At 39.0% G+C, this 17547-nt stretch overlaps 1 protein-coding gene across 1 annotated transcript in view; it reads right to left on the reverse strand.

The window, feature by feature from the left end:
- PRKG1 (protein kinase cGMP-dependent 1) overlaps nucleotides 1-17547 on the reverse strand; it is a 1325949-nt gene that overhangs the window by 1226366 nt on the left and 82036 nt on the right. The window lies entirely within an intron of this gene.

Raw genomic sequence — 17547 nt, forward strand, 5'->3', positions numbered from 1 at the left:
ATGGCCATCGACTCCATCCGGACTCATCCTGGCCCGACAGGACCGGTTAGAACTGTTACGTCTGAGTTTCGGAGGCAGTACCTCTTCCTGGGGTAGAAAGCTTTGTCTTTTTCCCACGGAGCCGCTGGTGGTTTCAAACGGCTGGCCTTAAAATTAGCAGTGCAATGCTTAACCACTACACCCCCCCTACCCACTCAATACCTCCTAACACGATGAGGATTGGGTAGCGATTAGGGGTCCATAGCTAATTTTTCCATCATAGGAATATTTTTTAATTGCCAAATGTACATATAACCCTCGCCTAAATTTCTAATATTTACCTAAATCTTAAATTTGTCCATTTTTAAAAGACTCTGTATTGGCTCCCTAGAGACTATTTCTGGAACACTCAATGTTACAACCTTCAATGCTTTCTTTAGTCATTTTAACACCAAAACAAAGAAAATAGGTTAACATGGACTCCCAATAAGGAACTCCCCACTGGAGTCTAAACTTAGCCAAAGATACAAACACCAGTCTTAAAAATGTGCTCACTCTTGCTTTTGAATGTCCAACTTTTTTAGCAGAATTTTAATATAAAAAAGGGAGGAGCACATAGCCAAAGGAATGTCAACCACTTCTCACTTCAAACGCACTCGTCTGTACTTAGGGGTACAGACGACAAAGTCCCGAACAACGTTCTTCCACACCGACTGCGATCTTACTCACATAGAACAAATGTGATCACTTAAGTTCTCTACTTTTTCACACGGGCATTATGAAAAGTTCATTTAGTTCCAAATGGGCATGCCCCAGACGTTTTCATTTATGTTTGTAAATCATGGATTATTTACAAATACTGTTGTTGTCGGGTGCCAGCCAGTTGGTTCTAAGTCACAGCTGTCCTGCAGGCAACAGCAGAAACACCGCTATGGCCTTTGCCATTCGCACTAGTGTTGCTATGGTTGAGCCACTGGTACATTGAGTCGATCCATTTCTTTGTGGGACTTTCTCTTTTCTACTGGCCTTCCACTTTGCCAAGCATGATGTTCTTTTCTCCCCTGATAACATGTCCAAGATAGGTGAGACTAAGTCTTGCTAATCTTGCTTCCAAGGATCATTCTGGCTGTACTTCCATGACAGATTTGTTTGGCATCTGACAATTCATGGAACTTTCAGTATTCTTCACCAACACCATAATTCAAATGCACTGATTCTTCCCCAGTCTTCCTTATTCAGTGTCCAACTTTCACATGCATATGACGTGACTGAAAAGACCATGGTCTTCGAGGTAACATTTGGTATCTTCAATACTTTAAAGAGGTCTTGTGGAGCAGAGCAGTAAATAAAAGCACTGAGATGATAATTTTAATTCAAAACAAAGAGAGAATATGAGAGGTTTTTCAAAATTTCATGGAAAATATGCATTATGAAAAAATCATGCATAGATTTCACACATTCTGCACCCAAATAAACTCCTACTAACTTGTTAAAACATGATCCTGAAGACATCTATTTGAAAAGATCCTTATCAGAGCTATATGACTTCTGCTAAAATTGAAGTTAGAATTAACATCAAATTTATGTGTGAAGCTAAGGTGGAAGAATGATGAAATTATTAATGCTTTATGCACAGTTTATGGGGCAAGACCCAAATAATTTTTTTAAATTACAAATGGATAACATCTTTTAAGAAGATACTGAAGAGAAGCCCACTGTGTCAAGCCATCTACATCAATTTTCAGGGAAATCCTTAATTATGCTAGTGCCCCAATGACAGAAGACTGACAGCAGAGACCATGGCCAGTACCATAGTGAAAAACAGGAATGTCCTAGATAAGATGGATTGACACAGTACAACAATGAGCTCAAACCTGAGAATGACCTCAGGATGGTGCAGGACCAGGGCGGTGTTTTATTGTGTTGCCCACAGGGTAGAAGAGAGTCAGAACCGACCACCAGACAGCATCTGACAACAATAACATAGCTCTATCGATTGGTTGAGCTTACCCAATTCTGACTGGAAAATGAAAGTTGAGCCAACCTTCTACTTGATAGGGGCCAAACCTGTTGCAAGCAGATCTGTTTTAGACAAGAGCAGAGCTCTCGGTGGAAGTGGTAAATGAGTGGGATCAAGATCCTGAAGCATTTCATCAAAGAACTGTAGCAGGAAACGACATGAGTTCACCAGGACCACCCTGAAGACAAAGCGAACTCAAAGCAAGGGCTACACAGAGTTGGCAGTGGCCGAGTCAAAACAAAATCAGATTGGCCAAGAGCTGAGGGTCATGGCAAGAGATTTGGGGGATGCTCAAGACTTTTTTTTTCTTGTTGACTATCTGGAGGGTTAAAGAACATCTGCTTTTATAAAGTATTTCGAGAAAGTTGGTCAAAGGTGGGAAACACCCTGGAAAACATCACGATAGAGTCTTGTACCACCATCCCAATACACCTGCTCGGTCCTCTTATCACACAGGGGCAGTTTTTAGCTTTTCCTGTGGGAAAGAATTAGGCATCCACCTTACAGTCCTGATTTGGCTCCTTTTGTTTTATTTTTATTTTTCAAGGTTACAGAAATATCTAAAGGGGACCCATTTTTTCTTCAGCCAGTAAAGGAGAAAAGACTTCACTGACATGAATAAATTCCTAGGACCCTCACTTTTTAAAGAATGGACTGAAAGGCTAGGCGATCTACTTATGAGGGTGTCTTGAACTTGATGGAGCTTATGTTGACCAAATTTTTTTTCTCTTTTAATTCTACTTTTCCATGAACTTGTTGAAGTCTTCTCATAATGTGCATAAGTGACTCTGTTCTAAAAGACCTGTAGTGAGATGTCCTTCTCCCAAGCAGAAGCCCAAATTCTTATCTTATTTAACTTATAATAATTCTCTATGACATAATTTTTTTCTAAAGATCTATGTTGGAATCCACAAAGCCAAATATCTATCTCTAAAAATACATCAGAAAGCAATATATAATCACTACCATTAAGTAGCTACTAATAAGTTTCATTATTATTAGTTTAGAGTGTATTTGAGGTCTAAATAAAGGTACTGTATACACTTGTGTATAAGCCAAGTTTTTCAGCACATTTTTAATGCAGTTGGTAAGGTAAAATTAGGTGCCTCGGCTGATAATCGGGTCAGCTTATACTTGAGTATATACGCTAAGTAATAGCTCTTAGTGGAACCTTTGGAGAGGGTGATGAATGAAGTAGTAGGAAGTTCAAGTCCATCAAGTAATGGCTTAAGAGAAAGACCTGACTCCCCTTCTTCCAAAAATAGAGCCAATGGAAACTCCATGGGTCCCAGTTCGACTCTAACACATAGGGCATCACCATGAGTTGGAGAAAACCCAGTCAAAACTCGGGTTCTTTTTGTTTTGTTTTTAGTGTCTGAGAAACATAGAGAAATTACTTCCTAGTTTTTATACAACCTGTATACAGGTAAAAAGGAAAATAGAAATTAAAATACATTTTCTAAAATATAAAAAGTGCCACAATTAACCAAAAATATTCAGGTATTTTGAATAAAAGAGTTCTTAAAACTGAATTGTAGTTTTTCAGTAGCCTATCTACACACACCTATAGGACATACATTACACACACCACACATATTTTCATGTTAATGGCAATTCTTGCGATAACACAATATATGTTCCACAATTAATCCAATCTTGAGAGTTAGGAATTCATTATAATAGTCACAGACAGAGTCATGGCTGAAAAAGATATGACATAAATGTCTTATCTTTGAAAAGATGTCAAAGGTATCAAACATATTCAGTGAAAATTAGTTATAAAAGTAATTTAATATTTCTGTAAATGCTTTCTATATGTATAATTCTTTAAAATGCAAAATTTGGAATCACGAGCTTTCTCTTTCATCCTTGAAGTAAAAATATATATTTTCAGTTTTCTCAATGATATTCCTAATTGGTTATTTGTTTCTTTAGGGACCCAATTTTCACCTCAACACTTCCAGTGATGCCAATATTGCGTTAAATATCTTTGGCATTGTGCTTCATAAGGGCTAGAGGCAGTTTTGTATGATAAATCAAGTGCTGCAATTATATTTCTACAAAGGTAAACCATACCATAACATTTTTACTTCATGTCCCACAGTCATCTTAATTGGTTAAATTAGAAGATCGATGCTATTTTCTGCTCATTCAGGAGTACATAACACAAAGCTGACATGGAATGAAATAGCCCACGCTGAACTCTCATCCACTGTACATTTTGGATGGAGGTTTGGTGTCACATGCTAAACGAGCAATATACATTCACACTCCAGAATTCCACAGCCTGCTTTTCAGTCATCTCACTTCATCATTGTTTTAAGTGAAGCAGTATTTTACCAGTGGTCACAACAAACGTAGATTTACTGACCTCAAAAATGCTCTTCAATTTTCTACCCAATGCTCATGCGAGAGAGAAATTCCTTAATGGAATCTCAAGAGTCACTTAGTGAAACATTCAACAAGGCAGGTTTACTATATATAATACCCCTCCTCCTTGTTGCCAACAAGTCAAGGTCAACTGATAGTGACGTTATAAAACAGGGTAGACCTGCCGCTGTGCATTTCTGTGACTGTGATTCTTCACAGGAGTAGACGGCCTCCTCTTTCTCCCATGGAGAGGTTGGTGGTTTCAAACTGCTGACCTTGAAATTAGCAGCCCATCATGTAATCAATCCAGTATACCATGACACCCCCACTGTAATATTGGTCCTTAGAAAACTAAACTATGTCGAGTACAATATCTCACTAAACACATAAATGAGCTTCAAACGAACTATGTAATTTTACCCCCTACGTTTCCATTCCTAACTTGAGATCTTCTTCTATTTCATGTGTGTATCTTGAGGAGTGGAGTTGGGGGGGCAGTGGTTTGCTGGGAAGGGGATACAGAGCTGTTTTAGTTGTTGGACGGTACGCCTTACTAAAGATTTCTCAGAACTTGGACAATGGAAACAACCAACTTTCTTGGACGCAAAATGCATGACCAGCGCTGTCCATGTGCCCCTACAAGTGGGGTGTTCAGGTGTAGCTGGAAAAGACTGTGCACAAACCACTCCCCTAGCGAACCTCAGAACCTGGATTCAAATCCTATCATTTGGCACAGAGAGCTGAGGCCCCAGCGGCTCTCGAGTTCTTTGCCTCAGATAAGGCTTCTGAGGGCAGTTATTCCATCTTGATTCTGGGCCGAGGGAAGCTGGAACATCAGCAGGCCTGATTAGCCAGACTTTAGCTTTAGGGAGGCAGAACGAGGGAAAATTTGGGAAATCCGGAAGGAACAGGAACAAGTTTAAATCTAAAACTTCCCTTTCCCCCCAATTATCTTCACTCCATTTCATCTTGGTTTAATGATGAATGACTTACACCTGTTTGTCTAGGAATGTTCTAGCTCTAAAAGAGAAAATCCTAATTATCCCTCAGTTCAGTGCAAATGAGAACAACTGATAACCCACTTAATTCAGCATTGCTAAGACCCTCCAATTCATAAATATTTTTAAATTGCGCTTCCGAAATAAAGCCAAGGAAATGTTGTTATGAATAACCCTAGTGTTTTAGGGACATTATAAACCCACTTACACTTTTGTATTAGTAAAAACATTTCGGGAAAACAATCCTCCAATTTCTTTTTTTTTAATAAACGTTTTATTAGAGGCTCATACAATTCTTATCATAATCCATACATATATCAATTGTGTAAAGCACATCTAAACATTCATTGCCCTCATCATTTTCAAAGCATTTGCTCTCCACTTAAGCCCTTTGCATCAGGTCCTCTTTTTCCCCCTCCTTCCCTGCTCCCCCTCCCTCATGAGCCCTTGATAATTTATAAATTATTATTTTGTCAATCCTTCAATTTCGACGCATGGTAACACACCACCGGAATTCTCTTGGGACTATAAAGGGGGGAAAGTCAGACAAGAGAATTTTAATTACCCTTTGTTTGATAAAATGGATAAAGATTCCAAGCTCTCTGTTTGGCTCATTGGTTTATAGAAAAATGAAATTCAGGTTGCATTCATAAAGATGAAGCATAGTGACTTAAGCACCTGCTACCCAAATACATGGAACTCCGAGCTTAAGACATCCCTTGTGATGGCTGGATCTGGTGGATGGACTCAGCATCCGGGATGCATGCTTAAATGTACATAGAAGTCGAAATTCAAATTCGAATGGTTGAGTTATTCAAAGTTCTACGACTCTGAATAGTAAGGTCTGCAGAGAACAGAAAAACAAAACATAAACCACTAATGATGAAAAACTTACTGCAGAGACGTGGAAAGTAATAGTCCACTGTACCATAATTGCTAATGTGCTTAGAGTTTAAAACCAAATCAGTGTCATGACTAATATTACTTAAAATAAATTCTGATTTCCACAGCTTAAAATGATGGTAAGTTACTATTGGGCCTTGGCCTAGAACAGTGTTCATCAAAGCCCATGCACTCCACAAGAATAAAAATTAAACTTAAAACTTTCCTTTGTATGATTTAGTGAGCTGTCCCTATCCAATTATCAGGAGACAAAATGGTGTTCAAGGAGGGAAAAAATATTAGGTGTTCTGTATTACTTCCTGAATGGAAGATTTTTAATGTCAGGAAAATGATATTTAAGATCCTTTATTCACAAAAATTTATTGTATTTTAGGTCCAATGAATAAATGCATGAACATGCAGCATAATATCTCTCATATCTTATTAAGAAGTTGAAGTTGCTCCGTTCCATTTGAGTGAACCCTCTGGGAGATTCAATACACATAATTCCTAAGCTAACGCCTCAGTCTTTTCCACAAAACATTTGCCAAGGTAATTTTGCCTTTGAAAGTGGGTTTCGATAGCATGTAGCTTATATTGAAAAGCATATAGAACTCTGGAGTCCATGGGATTTCTTCTTTTTTGGTTGCTTTTGTTTTATGTAGCGTTTCAAAGATCATTTAACGTTCCCACATTCTTCTTGTACGTGTTCTAACCCAAGTTTAAAGTCAACTCAAAGGTTGGCAGTTAAGTCCCTCAAATCAGTGAGGAGTGAAAACACTACAGGTGTACCTTGAAGTCTGGATCCATTTAATTCTTATCCGTAGGTAAAGTGACTGAAATTTGTCACATGAAAAGTGACAGAGTAATTGTTTAGATGTCATAAATTTGGGAGGAGGGTGAGGAACGACCTTCCAGGCAAATGCATAAAGATTCCCATTCTCAGAAACCCACTGGGCAAATATTACCTAATTTTAAATTGATGGAGCTCCTGATACTGTGAGTCTTAAACTGTAAGTGTATGATGGAAATTCACTAATCTATCATTCCGAGGATAGGCAAATGAAGCTGGAGGCTGGTAAATTAAATCATTCCAGCTTCAAGAGAGGATGTTTATGAACACATTACCTATGGAATAAGCATAGGCGCTGCAGGCTGGGATCGCTGAGATGCACATATTTGTGATGCGTTTGTAACCAACTATAAAATTATCAGTCACCTTGACTAATGTGTCGAGACTAATTAGAAAATATTCAAGACTTACTTCCCAGGCTCGACTATCTATTACAGAAGTTAAAAACAGGCAGCTTTTTAAAAAAAATGTATAATCCAAAGCACGGACATTGAATCTGGTAGTTGAGAATGGTTACATATTAGTGATAATTATTTAGACATGAAATGGAAACGTGTAAACTAAATATGGTAAGGAAGTTACCAAAAGCAGCAATATGGTTTCCATAGTCCATCTAACTAAAGATTAAGGACTAGAGTTCTTTGGGGACGTTTATTATGGAAAATTCATCTAAGTTTTCCATGGGACGTAGTGCAGCCAAAATTCCAAACACCCAGCTTCTTTGAAAAGAATCTATGCTGACTCCAAACAGACAGCTGAAAGAATTTGCATGGAAAGAACAGGGAAATCTCCAGCATGTTTATTTCCAGGATCTTGAACAATTGCTGCTCTTCGGCACCGAGAAACTCCACCAAGATTGCTTACGGGCCAGCTTCAGATCCCACGGCTCAGACTCCTTATCAGACCACCCAAAGTTGTGTTCTCTCTGTAGCCAACACAGCAAACGTGTCTGCTCCTTCACTCGGCGTGTAGTATAGGCATGTGTATTGGAATGGGCTGAGGAGATGAATGTGATATCCTAAATTCAGAGTCGAAAGAAAACAAAACAAAATATAAAGCCCAAGGAAGATCAGCAACTCACACAAGGGAGGGAAAGAGCAGGAAGCAGGCATTCCAATTGTCAGCAGCGTTTAGAAGCACGGTGAGTGAGCTGTGTCCGAGCATGTTCATGATTCCTGCACAGAGGCCTGGATTGTTGTGCTGGTTATATAAGCTCGCTGTCAATTTGAGAGGACTGCTAGTGAAGGGGTGGAGCCTAGCCTGTCCATTTTTGTGTAGGCAGTGAGGTCTCTGGACGCTGGGAATTCCTACTTTTCCTCCTAGCGGGGCCAGAAACGCTCTCTTTCTACGCTGACTCCCTGAGAGATGCACTATTGACAAGACACATAGCACTCTGATAGACCCCGTGCCCTGGCAACCGGAGAAGTCACGTGGAGACCCCTGGCAGCGCTGAGATGCTTCCAATGCCACTGGATCCACAAGACTTTCCACTGACTGGCCTGTGATCTTCCTGCATTCGGCGTCGTTGCATGTGTTTTGTGAGTCTGAAGAGGGCTTTATAAATTGGCTTCAGACAGATGGGCTGATATCAGACTTACGGACTTGATCTGGACTGGGCTGGATGTTTCTCAATAGTCAACTGCTCTTGTATATAAAGCTCTTTCTTATACACATAGGCACGTCCATGAATTTGTTTCTCTAGTCTACCCCGAGTAACACAGTTTTGAAAACACAAATATCATTATATCTCTTTACACTAAGCTGACTTGTGGTTAAAGTCAATCTGGAATACTTTAATTTGCTAAGATATACATATGTATATATGAGTAAATGTCTTTGAAATGTCTATTATGTTTCTCCTTATACTTAAATCTTGTAGAACTTTTCTTGCTATTATAGGGAATCCCTTAAAGATAAAGGAGTGAAAGGAGTGTGGGGGGGGGGGTGAGGGGGGTAGGAATGGGGTGGGGGGTCTTGCCCCTGCCTACAACAACCAATTGACATCAGGTCAAATCCAAATCATGGCACCTCCAGACGTCTTCGTCATGAATGATTTGCAAGGAGATTGCCAGATGGCCAGGCCTTTCTACCAAGGAAGTCCAGTGCCTGCACCATTGCACCACCCAAGGACTTTCAAGAACCTCTGGAAAGCAAAGTCATGCCCTCTTGATAAACCCTCATTTATTCCAACACCGAGGACAGTCTATAGAGCAGCTGCACCCTAAATCGTTTCCACTCCACCTTCCTTGTCACACGCAGATTAAAGTGGGGTGGTGGGCTAAACCTTCTTATTAATCTCTCTTCTTAGACACAACAGTGCAAGCATCCTCTCATTACAGGATTTTCACAGCACTTGAAACATTAAAGACAGCCACTTAAAGAAAGGTAAAATTCTCAGCAACTCAGACAAATTAGAAGGTAACGGGGAAGACTCCTGGAGTTCAGCTTTTTGATTCCTAAAGTCATGGGATTCATGCAAAACCATCTGCTGTTTTTCAGACATGGTACATATAAGATAAAGGTTGATTTTTTTGTATGTACATTTTCTAGATGAATACTCAATACAACTTTTATTTCAACATGAAATAGACATTAAACATGTATTTTAAAAATAAATTAAAATATAGCATTTTAACAGTTGATTATATTAACATGTATCTAAAAATGATTTACTATTTGAAGTATATAATCATTTAGTCAGTAATCAATTTACAAAGAAAACCTCTCCTTCCAATTCAGGAATCTGGAAATATTCAGCCATGTAAATGAACCTATTGCATATGGTGCAAGAGTTGAGCCCAATGATCGAGGAAAACCATTGTCAACAAGTCATGACTGATTCAGACCCCTGACATATGTACCATGACCCAGTGTCTTCTTACAGTGTGAACTAAAGAGCACTTGCTCATTAGAATGCTCTTAGGTTCAATAGTGAAAACTCTTTGGGATTAATAAGTAAATTCAACCAAAAGATTTCCTTCTGTATTGTTTCTCAGAAGTTAGTATTTGGTGAATTGTGCAATATAATTCTAAACAGTTAAATGACATGAATATTCTATTTTCATATCTACAGGAATATAAGACGTTAACTCTAGTTTTTAAGTCAAATAAATACTTGGTATCTATTTGGATATTCACAAGTTTCTAAAAACGATCATCCTCTCCATTTGCGAAAGGCCGTATCAGCTAATCCATATGCGTACACATAGCGATATCAAGGACAAGAGCACACAGGCCTGGCCCTTCTGTCAGCACTGCCAATCACCAGACTCTCTCCCTTAAAGCCACAATTTGCCCAGTCTGTGACCACAACCAATGACATGGCAGAAAACCAAGAACATAGGACATTTTGGGTGTCTAAGGAAGTGCCAGCGTTACCATTTGTCCCCTAATCACATTTCCTTTCTTTAAAATTAGGTTGGCTTACAGTATTATCGCTTATTTGGGAAACTTCATGGGACAGTACAGATACAACCAAATCAGGAGGCAATTGATCAGTGACTAATCATGTATCACACTGACCTCTCTCTCAGTTCTCAAAAATCTTCAGGCCCACGGCAAGGTTATTTTAACATTGCATAGTTTTTCCACTGGTGATTTTCATCCTGCCTGTGAAGCCTTTGCCTAACCCCTTTGTCTACACTCAGCACTCGCCATGAGCAATTAACTCAGTGAGCTTACTCGCTAGCAATGCTCACTTAGCTATCGCTTTCTGTGACACGGCTTCAGACTGCTCCCCATTTTAAATCCCTTATAAATGTTGAGAATTTTACATTCAAGGATATTTGATAAATGGCTATCTTTCCTCAAGAGCTCCAAGAAAGCAAAGAACTATATTTATTTGGTCCACAAACACAAGTAGGCATTCCCTACGTACTTTGAAAATACACTGAATATGAAGGTAGGAATATATACATTAATTTAAGAAACATCCCTTCAGTACTAACAATACACCACCCCCACCACCCATAAATCAGCAGGAAAATCATCTCTCACTCTGCCTTCTCAGCCAAGAGATGCAACCAGCAATCTGAATTAAATACCCCTTGATACAAGTGACGCTGTGGCAGTGAGCTGTGTTGGGTTTGTTACCATAGACGGAGTCCTGATGGGACTGTGGAGATGGTATTGGGCAACTAACCACAGCGGTATCAGTTAAAATCCACCAGGGGCTCCATGGGAGAAAGACACAAATGTCTGCTCCCATAAATATTTGCAGTCTTGGAATCTGTGTATGGGGTCATTAGTATGAATCCACTCAATGGCAGTATGTGAGCGGTAAGTGATACACTATGGAGGTAACTTTCATAGTTTGTTTCCCTCACCTGCGTGTTAATAAGAATTGTGCACACACATCATAACTTCAGAAATTTGTGATCACTGTTCTCACTCAACAAATGCCCCATATTCTAGTGCCCTGATCAACAAGGCGGCAAGTCATGTGTGGTTGAGCTTTCAATCGCCCTGACTGTCTCTGTTGTCCTAGAAAGAACAGCATTATCCATTGGCCCTGGACAGGTAGATAAGACAAGGGTCTAACCACTAAAAGAACTGCCATTGATAAGATTTGGAAAAAGTGTGGTAGGCACTTTTCCATCCCTCCCCAAAGTAAATATATATAAATAAATTATATATATATATACACATAGATCTTATACTTTCTCAGGATATAAGTAAAAAAGTATTGACAAAATCATAGACACCTTTATTAATCAAAAAAGATTAAAATGAGAAAAGAGAGACCACTCACAGAGATGGAAAGGAGTATTTTTGAAAGTGGGGATCAGGAGTTCTGTTTCGAATGTCTCAGTAAATGATTCCTCAGTACCAGTTCATATAGGCATCTATATTTGACATGAAGACCAACATCCATTTAGTTTGTATGGTTTAGAAATGAGTACAGGAATGAATTTATTTATAACACAGTAGCAAAAGGTGACATGAAAAATATGAAAGGGTGATTTTTCTGAAGGCCAATGCCTTAACTATGCATTTTACATTTTCATTTTGTATATACTAAAGGAAATATATTTTATTTCATTTAAAATTTTATTTTTATTCTGCAGAAAAAAATGGAGTATATATATCATTCAATAAACAATAAGTTTGCCTGTTTGAAACCTATGGTGACCATGTTTTCTTCCTAACCCTTTGGAATTTTTCTGAGAAATAACATTTCTTGCTTCCCAAGCTCTTTTTCAAATTACTCCTAGATAATCACCTCTCTTCATAGGCTTCTAAATTGCCATCCTCTCAGAGACTTTCTTCCGTTTAGCCTTATCATACATTGTCTTCAAGCTCCAATGCTTTTTTACATGCACTGGCAGCGCCCACACCATCAGCAAACCTGCCATTTCTTTTCTATTTCTCCACAAGCCCTGGCTACCTCTTTAAAAACGGACTCCTTTATCTGTGGCCGACTTTTTGACAAGTCATGCTTACTACTCACATCTTATATAAAACAACCTATATTGTTTGGTATTATCTTGAAAACAGATTCTACCAAGGAAAAGTATCTAAAATGTTCTTTAAATGATCTTTATTCACTTCTTGTTCTTTACCCAGGGTACCTTAAGAGTTTTGGAAGTTCAGGTGTGTAACAAAGCCCATGAAAAAAAATTATACACTAGAAGCAACTGTAAATCTAAAGTTATTTTAAATTTCACTAACTCTATTTGTCGAATAAAGTTATACTTATCTCCCTTCTCCTCTCTGTGTTTATTTTATTTCTCTTCTACCAAGCTCTTCACAAAAAGTTGTTTTCTTAACCCAAAATCAACTGAACAGGAAAGAGCTAATGTTAGTATGTTGGACATAAACTGAAATCACAGGATTATGTACAATTAAGTAAAAGACAGTAGGGGATACTTTATTTAAAAAAAAAAAAACCTTCTTGGGTAGATGTACCCTTTAACTCCAAAGAGTCAACAAAAAAAGTTTGGTAAATTCTTCAAATATATTGGTCACAAATATAGGATTTGTGAAAAGCCTATAAAACATTAGCCCAAACATTTCCTATTCCAATAAGACTGCTCCCTATGTATGGAACAGAATCCAGTATGCAACAGAGATTCAAAGCTTTGTACACACTCCTCAAATTCCCATGAAGAAGCTTTTTAACCTTCAGTAGAATAAAACTGCAGCGGGGTCTAAATAAAAATCTGAGTTTCTCATTTGCAATTGCACGCAATTTCTGGATCCACATAAAACTCAAGTGTCCATGACCATTTGCGTGAGAGAATTCTCTGCTTGTTGCGTGTTCACCATGATTGTGGCTAGTAGGTGCCAATGAGTCAGTTCCAACCTACATCAACCCTACAGAAAGAGCCAAACACCACCCGGTCCTGTGCCAGGCTCACAATGGTTCTTACCTGGAGCCCCCTGGTGAAGCCCCTGTGCCAATCCATCGTGTAGTGAGTCTGCCACTTTTTTTGCTACCCCTCTACGTTACCAACTATGGTGTCCTTTTCAATGGGCTAAGCTCTCCTGATAACCTGTTCAAAGGAGGAAAAATGAAGTCTTGTCATCCTTGCTTCTCAAGAGCATTCTGGCCATCCTTCTTCTAAGACAGATTTGTTTGTTCTTTTGGCAATGCATGGCACTTTCAATATTCCTCGCCAGCAGTAGGATTCAAATCCATCAATTCTTCTTTGGTCTTCCTTATTCACGTGTTGTTGTTAGGGGCCATCCGGTCGGTTCCAACCCGTAAGAACCTTATGTACAACAAAACAGAGCACTGCCCGCTCGGGTGCCATTCTCACCATTGTTCCTACGTGTGAGCTCACTGCTGCAGCCACTGTGCCCATCCAGCTCCTCGAGGGCCTTCCTCGTTCCTTATTCACTGGTGCTCATGATTTGTATTTCCTCCAAAGCAGTGAGTGCCTCCTGACGTGGTTCTTTATGCGCATAACCCTTCTCAAAACTGCTTTTGCCAGGAGACAATGTGTCAATACTTAATAGTCATGAATCTCTAGAAAAGAGAAGTGATAAATATGCATATATCTACAGGCAAGCACACACACACACACACAGAACTCTCCTAAATACATACACACATACAATATACACTATGTTTTATTCTGCAAAAATATCTTCTACAAAACTAAAAATGACTTCGGGTGGTGAATTAAGTTTATCACCTTTTATAATTCTAGGCTAAGTATGGTGTTGGTATTACGTGCCTCTGAGTTGGTTCAGACTCACAAGACAGCAGAACAGAATTGCCCGGACCTGTGCCCTCCTCCTTCTCGCTGTTGCGATGTTTGAGAGCTCATTGCTGTAGCCACTATTTCAGTGCAGCTATTGAAGGAATAGACCGTCCACTGAAAACTCTAAGAATAGGTATACAAGTCTTTCATTATAGAAATCTGAAATGTATGATTTTCTTAACCAGGCTCACACTGTTTTAAATATAGTCCTGTAAATAGTCCAGGGCTTCAGTAAACAGGATACTCACTTTTTTCTCTCAGCCATTAGATACTAATTTCTAAAGATGAAAAGACTTGAGGTACAATTGCACCCTCTACTGTTCAAATTTTTCTATTCCAGATCAAGCAAAGCACCCGATGCTTCCTTAAGAGTTATTAATTGTAAAAGTAATGCATCAATTACATTGACTGCCTTTTTATATCAATTACTGGATCCTCCAAAAAGATATAAAACCCTAACCATTACAAATTAGTAATATCAAACTAACGCCATGAACAGTTGACATGCATCGTGTTGCTTGAACTAGGCTAATTTAGAAAATGACTCTTAACATGGCACTTGAAACATGAAGTATTCATTTACTTTGTGATATGGATCTCCTTTGTAACATACTTTCTAACAAGGAAAAACAAGTGGTTCAAGCCAACACGGAGCTCAGATAGTATGGTGGGGTAGGAAGTGGGCTTCTAACTCCAAGGTCAGAAGTTCAAAACCACCAGGATGAGGCTTTCTGCTATACTAGAGATTCACAGGCTCAGGGACCCACAGGAACAATTCTAGTCTGCTCTGGGACACCCTCACCCATCAGAAGCAACTCAAGGACAGGGAGCCAAGGCAACACTGGCAAGCTTTCCTAACAGTGCACAGAATTTGTCCAACCTACTTTAAGTTTATGGAAACCCAAATGTCTCATTCCTAACTTTAAAAAAAAACAACCAGTGTCTCCTGTCATTGTTAAAATTTTAAGTTCCACTATGATTCAGAAGGTAATTGGTGACACAAACATGCTTGTTCCTTTCTTTTAAGCCTGTCCCTTCTTTTTATTAGAAACTACATGTGTAGGGTTTATTCCATGAAGTTTCTTATTAAGTTCTGCCTCTGGCAGTAGAAGATGAACTGGTTGCCAACCGACTAACCCTCACACTAGAAATAACTAGAGAGATGTACCAGAAGAAGATAGAGAGTTCCAAAATGGTGAGTATTTGAGGGGGCAATATCCCAGAGAAAGGGGGGAAAGACAAATAAGTGATTCTAGTTGTTTTTTTAAATGAAAATTGTGAAAGTCATGGAAAGATAAAAGGCTGAAAGAAAATAAAACATGCCCAAGAATATGAGACAAGTCTCTAGCCTCACTTCTACGGAGCCTTCCGGCGGAATGTCTTCCAAGATAGACTTGTTTGCCCTTTTGGCAGTCCATGACACTTTCAACATTCTTGACAATCCCTCCATTTAAATGCATCAATGCTTCTCCTGTTTTCCTAAGTCATTCTTTTGCACATACGAACTATGATCAAAATCCTTTTGACTTAAATGAGGTGCATAATAACCCTCAGAGTGGCATCTTTGTTCTTTAGCACTGTACAGAGGGGTGTGCAGCAGATTTGCCCAGGGCAGCATCTGACTCGTTTTCCTGACGCTTCTTCCCTGGGCACTGACTGTGTGCTGCTCCAGGTAAAATGAAATCCTTGACAACTCCGATCTCTTCTCCATGTGTCATGATGTTGTGAGGAATTTTGTTCTGTTTACATTAAGCTACAGTAGTTAGATGCTTCTTCAATAGAACACACAGAAAAATGCTTGTTTATAAAGAAGATTCATCAAATGAACCATATTAAAATTAGGGAATTCAATTATCTAAACAAACCCATTAAAAAGGTCAAAAGGCCAGCCCCCAAACAGGAAAAGTTATTTGTAATTGGTAAAAGATTTTATATTCAGACTATGCCTGGAGTTTCTGAAACTCAGCAATACAGATAATCCACTAGAAAAATGGGCAAAAGACATGGACGGTATAAGATATTACAAAATAATAATAATTTCTATATTATCAAGGGTTCGTGGGAGAGGGGGAAGGGGAAAGGAGGGGGGAAATGAGGAGCGGATACCAGGGGCTCAAGTAGATAGGAAATATTTTGAGGATGATGATGGCAACAAGTGTACAAATGTGCTAGACAAAATGGATGGATGTATGGATTGTGATAAGAGTTGTATGAGCCCCCAATAAAATGATTACATTTAAAAGAGAGACATGAACAAACAAAAAGAATATATCCAAATAGTAAATTGCTCATTTTTATCCATCAATAGTAAACTGTAAGTTAAAACTACAATAAGATCCTTATCCACATACTAGAATGGTTAAATCTTTTTATAAAACTCACAACAAAAATACTGAAACTGTCATAGCTTATTAATGGGAGTACCAATCGGCGTGGCCCCTTTGGGAAACTGTGGTAATCTGTACCTAAACTGAGCACATGAATATCACATTCAATATAAATCCAATCCAAGGCATACACATAGGAAATACCACCAGAATCCTTATAAGCCAGATGGTCACACTTTGGCTCTCTGACTTTGGACATATCAGGAAAAATGAATTGCTAGGAGACATCATGGTTGGTAGAGGGTCATCCAAACGAAAGGAAACCATCTGGGAGATGTACTGATACATTAACCATTCTCCTGATCATGAAGGTGGTGCAAGACCAGGTGACACTGACCACAAATCAATCACATAGTTAAGGCTGTCATGAGATCAAGACAACTTTACGATGAACAGTAACAACGTGCACATACCCAAGAGAAATGCATACATCTTACCACCGAAATATGTGTAGAAAAATACTCATAGAATGCATCATTAGTCACAATATCCCAAACTACCAAGGACAGAAGATGCCCATGAATAGTAGAATAAGTATAGTATATATTCAAACAGAAGGTAAATTAAACACAATCTAACATTGCTGTATGTCAAGACACGAGCCCTGGAGATGAGCTGAGCAACTACCCCCGAGGTCAGCGATTCAGAAGCACCAGTGGCTCCACGAGAGAACGACTAGGCTTTCAACCGCCATAAACCGTTACAGGCTCATCAGCTCACAGAGGCAGCTCCATCCTGTCTCACAGGGCTTTCAATGAGTCAGAATTGGCTGGATGGCAGTGGATTTGGTTCGGTGCGGTTATATGCCACGACACTGAAAAAACTCGCAAACGATATTCAGCAAATTTAA

Source organism: Tenrec ecaudatus, chromosome 16, assembly GCF_050624435.1.
Source record: "Tenrec ecaudatus isolate mTenEca1 chromosome 16, mTenEca1.hap1, whole genome shotgun sequence".
Lineage (NCBI taxonomy): Eukaryota > Metazoa > Chordata > Mammalia > Afrosoricida > Tenrecidae > Tenrec > Tenrec ecaudatus.